The following is a 6,547-nucleotide window of genomic DNA, read 5'->3' as shown; positions in this document are numbered from 1 at the left end:
GGCAGCTGAGGGTGTCTGCCTGTAGCACCCCGAGCCAGCAGGGAGAGAATGGAGCTAAACCTCCTCTTTCTGGGCAGAGCTCACTGTGAGCATCGGCCACAGTACCTATTTTTCAGAGGTGCTATGCTAATCACTTGGAGACTAAAGATATTTATTAATTCACTAAATATTATTGAGAGCCACTGTGTGCGGTCGGCAGTGCTGCACACTGAGGTAGAGACCTGAGCAAGACAGAGATGGCCCCTGCTTTCATGGAGCTTACAGCCCACTGAGGGATTAAATAGGTGTTAATCAAGCTATTACCAAAACAGAGACTGAGATTGTGATAATTGTTATTAAGGAGAGTGATGGATTCACAGGAGCATAAACAGGAACTTAGTCCACGTTTTAAGGAATTTCTTTCTTGAGGCAGTTACAATTATGTTATGACCTGAAAGATAAAAGACAATTAGCCTGATTAAAGTTGGGGGATGGAGGAGTCACAGGCTAATAAGAGAGATAGGAGGAAGATCGGTGAAATACATTTTAAAATCTAATATATAAGCCTTATATAGCCATAGAGAAGGCAAATGAGCAGTACCAGTTTCCTTGATAAACATCTAATGCCTGGAGTTCTGCCCTAGCACAGAAGGTTAAGAATACGACTGCAGGAGTTCCCGTCGTGGCGCAGTGGTTAACGAATCCGACTAGGAACCATGAGGTTGCGGTTCTGTCCCTGCCCTTGCTCAGTGGGTTAAGGATCCGGCGTTGCCGTGAGCTGTGGTGTAGGTTGCAGACATGGCTCGGATCCTGCGTTGCTGTGGCTCTGGCGTAGGCCGGTGGCTACAGCTCCGATTGGAGCCCTAGCCTGGGAACCTCCATATGCCGCGGGAGCGGCCCAAGAAATAGCAACAACAACAACAAAAAGACAAAAAGACAAAAAAAAAAAAAAGAATACGACTGCAGTGGCCTGGATCGCTGCGGAGGTGTGGCTTTGATCCCAGCCCAGCACAGTGGGTTTAAGGATTTGACGTTATTGCAGCTGCAGCTCCGATTCAATCCCTGGCCTGGGAACTTCCCTATGCCAAGGGTGAGGCCATTAAATTTAGAATAAATAAATAAAAGCAATACAAAAGAAAACATCTAATGCCTAATAGCCAGAGAATATCCAAGTGTCTGTTGGTCCGCAGCATACCCGCTGGAGAGTTTTTACAGCCAAGAAAACTAGTTATGGTGAGGGCTGGATAAATCCAAGGCCAAGTGTAAAGAGAAGTGCATCTCAAGAGCAAGGCTACATTTCGCAGGTCTCATTCGACACAGCCTAGGGGAAGTTAAATAAAGGCCAAATAAAATAATTTAAGAAATGAAAACTATATTCTAATCAGAAGAGAGACTGGGTGTATGGTACAAGCTATACTTTTGACTCCTGGCAATGTGCATTTCCTTCCCTTTTTCTCTAGAGCAGAAATGTTTTGCCAGTTTCCCTGTAAAGAGACAGATTAATAGTTTGGCTAAAGCATTTGGTTCTGAATTCTGATTGCTCCATAAAGGAAAGCGAATACCCCCCTACCTTCTCACACTCTACCCTTGCCTCCACACTGCCTCTTACTTAACTCTGTTTTTGCCATTATATATTCACAAATATATAAGCACTGAAATTCGTAATCATTACAAAGAAAAGAACAGGATTACTGGAGCATAAATTCTCTCTATCTTCCCACTAGAAAGTAAGCTCCTTATTTTCCCCACTGCCATATCCCCTGCACCTTGGCAAGTGCCTATCCTCCCATTAATATTTACTGAAAAAAAAATACATGTCATCAAGATAAGCTTATGAACAGAGCAAGCTCGTAGGGCTGTATCAGTTACAGTTAAACTTATGGTTGATCAAACTGATGGATCACTGATGAGAATTTAGACATGCTTGGATTTTATACTGGTACCAAACCAAGTACTGTCTGTTCTTGCCCTGCACACAGCCCCCTTTTGAGGAAAGCTGTCATGCTGACATCTGATCATATCAGATCAACCCCTGACTTGAAAAGTACGTATTCATAGACTGCAGAGTCTGCTAGTAGATGGCTTGTCTTGGAGCACTACCTAAGATCATTGCCACATGGTGACTATGTTTATTGGTTGACTGCTAATAACCTTTCTCCTTGCTTCCTTTCTACTATAGAAGCTATGAAAGCTCGTAGTCACTTTCTCAACCTTCACGGCAGCTAAGCATAGTCATATGACATAGTTCTGGTCAATGAGCCACAAGCAGAAGTGTGTGTGGGTGTGTGAGTGTGTGGGTGTGGGTGTGTGGGTATATGGGTGTGTGGGTGAGAGAGAGAGAGAGAGCTGCAACAGGAGAGCTTGCTGGCCTGATTCTTCTCGAATTTCCTATCTTCCTGCCTTAAGGAAGACACATGATGCCTGGATCTGCAGCAGCCATGTTGCAACCATGAGGCAACATGATTAAGGGTGAAAAACCAACAGCTAAAAGTGGAAAAAGAGAGTGATAGAAAGTCTGAGGTGTCAATATCAGCATTGAGCAGCTGAACTGATATCTGCAACAACCTACCTCTGGGTTGTTGTCATAGGAGAAAAAAATAAAACTCTATTGATGTAAGCCATTGCCAGTTTGGTTTTCTTTTAATTAAGCTGAAATTTTTTTTCCCTCACTTAATGTCAGAGCAACCTAAATAAATTCTATTTCGGAGAGCTGGGATGTAAACCACAATGGAAGGATGGTTGGCTGTCGGAGGTTGGGAGAAGGGTTTCTCCCCTTCTCCAAAAAAGAAGAAGCAACAAACTCAGGGACAGAAAGTAGAACACGGAATAGTAAGCCAAGAAGATCCCTTGTTGAGGGGAGAACAAGAGGCCCAGGGCTTGGAGCTGCAGGAGCAGCTGGAGGCTACGTAGCACTGCTGCGTACCCGGAACAGTGCTTCCTCACTGTGGCCCCTAAGAACCAGCTTAAAGGGGAATGTTTCCTCTTTTGACTTTCCCATGCATTTTCACCAAAATTCATTGCCTCTAAAGGTAATCTGAGTGTCCTGTCTCTTGCAACTAAAACAGCCCACCTAACATAATTTCTAGCCCTGTGTGGTCACTTCCAAAAAGGACAGCTACTGTGTTCTTTTAGAAAATGTCCTCAGTATCACCTCAAACACTGAGCTGGATAAACTGTTGCTGAACAAGAACCAAACAATGTAAAGAAACATGCACTTTGTCTTCTTCGGTGCCTCACACTTCCTCTTTCAGTGCTGCTTCCTCTCGAAGCACTTCCCCACATCACACCAATGCCCAGTGCTCTCTTACTGCTTTTCAGATACTGTGAGTCCTGCTTTGAGAATACTTAGAACCGCCCTGGTTCACAAGGCTTCAGCTTGAGGTGTCTCTCTACCTTAATCTTTGATCCACATTTAGGTAAATAGTTCTATAACCTGCAGGCAGATGCTCTTAGCTGGCTCTGAGTAAAGATGGATAAACAGATTAATTTATAGATATCAACATTTTGATAACCATCTTTGGGTTAACACTCTGAAATGTCTTAGTGTTGTAACAGTGTCTAACTAGCAAAAGAGTGGATTTGCTGTAGTGACATTGGAGGTCTTGACAAGAGCAGAGATGGGAAGATACTTTGCTCTGAAGAGGGATCTTCTGGGTACCTTTCAAATAATGATGTGACAACCCCTTTTTCCAAAAGACTGGGTGCACCTAATACTAGTTATGGCAAACTAGCAGCTCATTGACTAAAGTCAGCGAGAGGACATGTTTTGTTTGGTCAGCAGAGATAATTTCCTTTTCATTGGTTCTAGGCAGAATATAGATTCCTCTTAAGTTTTGAATATCTGCATGTTAATAGGAACCCAACACTGAGTTCCTAGACCAGAACGGATTATTATTTACTTAAAGCAAATAAGCATCCCATCTCCCCTTTGTCTTAATTCTCACCCCTGGGGCCATGCCATGAGAATTGGATGTCATCCTACATGGAACAGTGTTCATGGAGCTGAGCAACTCCCTCTCTCCAAAATCAACTTACACAGTTATGTATCTCTCTCTTTCTGAGGGACAACGTGACTCTGTGCTCCCTTTGTAAACAAATTCTCCTTGAGGACCCAAAAAAGGAGGATCCTGGGTTCTTACCCTTTTGGAAATAAGTTTATCCATATGGGAGGTAAAACTAGAGTCTCCAGCTTTAAAGCACAGGAGATGTCTCCAGGGTCTGGTGGGGGTAGGGGTGGGCCTTCGTTGCTATTTGACACTAAAAACCACACAGAGCTCTAGGGAGGTGAATCTCTCTTGAATTCTCATTAGGTAATCAACTGTAAATTCACTCTGGTCTTACTTTTTTAGCTTGGATCCCAAATGTCAGTAAAATTTGTTCTGAAGCTCATAACTGTACAGAAAATAAAATTTTCTCTACAACCTGCTGTTCCAGATTTGAACCACAGGCCCACTGTCTCGATCACCTCATACATTGCTTGATGTATGCCACCCGCTTCTGGGTTCTTGTAGGTATCTGAGTTTAGAACCTCTATTTCTTTTCATCCTTAAATTAAATTAACCTTTAATGAAAGAATTCCACCAACATATCATAATCAATACTGTGCTCAAAGAATGTATATGTGCTACTATCCAGACCTCTAAAAAAGAATCAAAATGCATTGTTTGTGTGAAAGAGGAATTTATAACATGATTTTTTTTTTTTGGACTAGAAATCAAACCAAAATGAAAAGATAATTACTTACTACTTGCTATAGACTGAATGGGTGTGTTCTTTCCCCCACCCCCATCTTCATAGGTTAAATCCTAACTCACTGTGTAATGGTGTTAGGAGGTGGGCCCTTTGGGGGTGATTAGGTTATGAGGGTGGAGCCCTCATGAATGGGATTAGTGCCCTCTTTGAAAGAGATCCCAGAGAACATACATACCCCTTCCACCAGGTGAGGACACAGTAAGAAGATGGCAATCTATGAACTATTAAGATGACCCTCCCCAAGTCTGTGGGCATGTTGGTCTTGGACTTTTCAGCCTCCAATACTGTGAGAAATCAATTTCTGTTGTTTATAAGCCACCCAGTCTATGGTATTCTGTTACAGCCGCCTAAGGAATTACTCCAAACTTTACTCCAGCTTATGTAGAGAACAATTTTATCTGCATGGAAATTTATCATGAGGCTAAGTCTGTTAATCTTGTTACAGAATCCTGGCTGATCTTTAGGAGTGAGTCCTCCCTCATCAGATGTTTTATGAGAGATAGTGCAGCAGCAATGATCAATGATCACACACAGCAAAAAAAGCCTCTGAAGCTGGTCTTCTTGGATTTATCCCCACTGAGTAACCCTTGCGATCTCGGGCCAGTTACTACTATTCTTTGTGCCTTGGTCTCATTATCTACAGAGTGGAGGTAGGATAATGTGTACCACATAGGGTCATTCTGAAGGTTAAATCAGATAGTGGTGAACAGAGCTTAGCCCCATGCCCGATGGTCAGTAAATAAATGTTAGCTGTCTATTATTATTTGCTAGATAATAACATATCAAAACTGTTGTGTTGGGGACGCAACAGTGATTTAAATAAGAATAAGCTATAATTCCTTTTCTGAAGGAACTGATTTTATGAGACAGAGAGTTGTAAATTAAAAACAGCATCATAGCTTTTTTTTTGTCCTGTCATAGAAGGTTGTGAGAGTGCTTGTGAGAACACAGCAGGGAGTTGTCAGTTCTACTGGAAGTGGTGGAGAATAACCAGGAAATTCTTTATAAGAAGTGATCTTTGACTTAAATCTTGAGCTCAGTTTTCACTCTCACCTTAGTTTCCTAGCAACCACCAAATAGTGGTGAAAATAAGAGAGAAAATTTTAAACAGTACTTATTTTCCTAAAGAGTACCAAGAAATGACTATCTTTGACCAAAAAAGTGCTTGCTACCATTGATTTCCATGATATAAGTACCAAATCTGTAAGGACTTCCAGCTTGCATTTCTTCTGTGTTAGCTCCTGGGCTGACAGACCCACAACCTCTATACCTCTGTCACACCCATTCCTTAGTCATTCTTGTCAGATTTCAGAGCACTGACAGCTGGGGAGAAGGCCATAAGAAGAACTTGCTTTTTAAAAAATTTTTTTATCAAGGTATAATTGACATATAACATTTTATTAGTGTTGCATATACCACATAATGTTTCTATATTTGTATATATTGCAAAGTGACCACCACAGTAAGTCTAGTTAACAACTATAACCCTATGTAATTATACATTTTTTTCTTGTGATAAAAACTTTAATGATACACTCTCAAATACATGACTCAGTATTATTAACTAGAATCAGAATCAGCACGTTGTAGATTACACCCTCATGACTTATCTATTTTATAGCTGCAAGCTTGTACCTTTTGACCTCCTTCACCCCTTCACTCATTTTGCCCACCCCACCCTCTGCCTCTGGCAGCACTTTAATTTGTTCTTTGGATGGATGAATGAGTTCGGTTATTAAGATCAAGATATAATGAAGTCGACACCATCCCTCAGGCCAGAAGAGGGTGGAATGATGTCATCATGCTTTAAGTGAAG

Source organism: Phacochoerus africanus, chromosome 2 (assembly GCF_016906955.1).
Source record: "Phacochoerus africanus isolate WHEZ1 chromosome 2, ROS_Pafr_v1, whole genome shotgun sequence".
NCBI lineage: Eukaryota > Metazoa > Chordata > Mammalia > Artiodactyla > Suidae > Phacochoerus > Phacochoerus africanus.
This window is presented reverse-complemented; position numbering follows the sequence as displayed.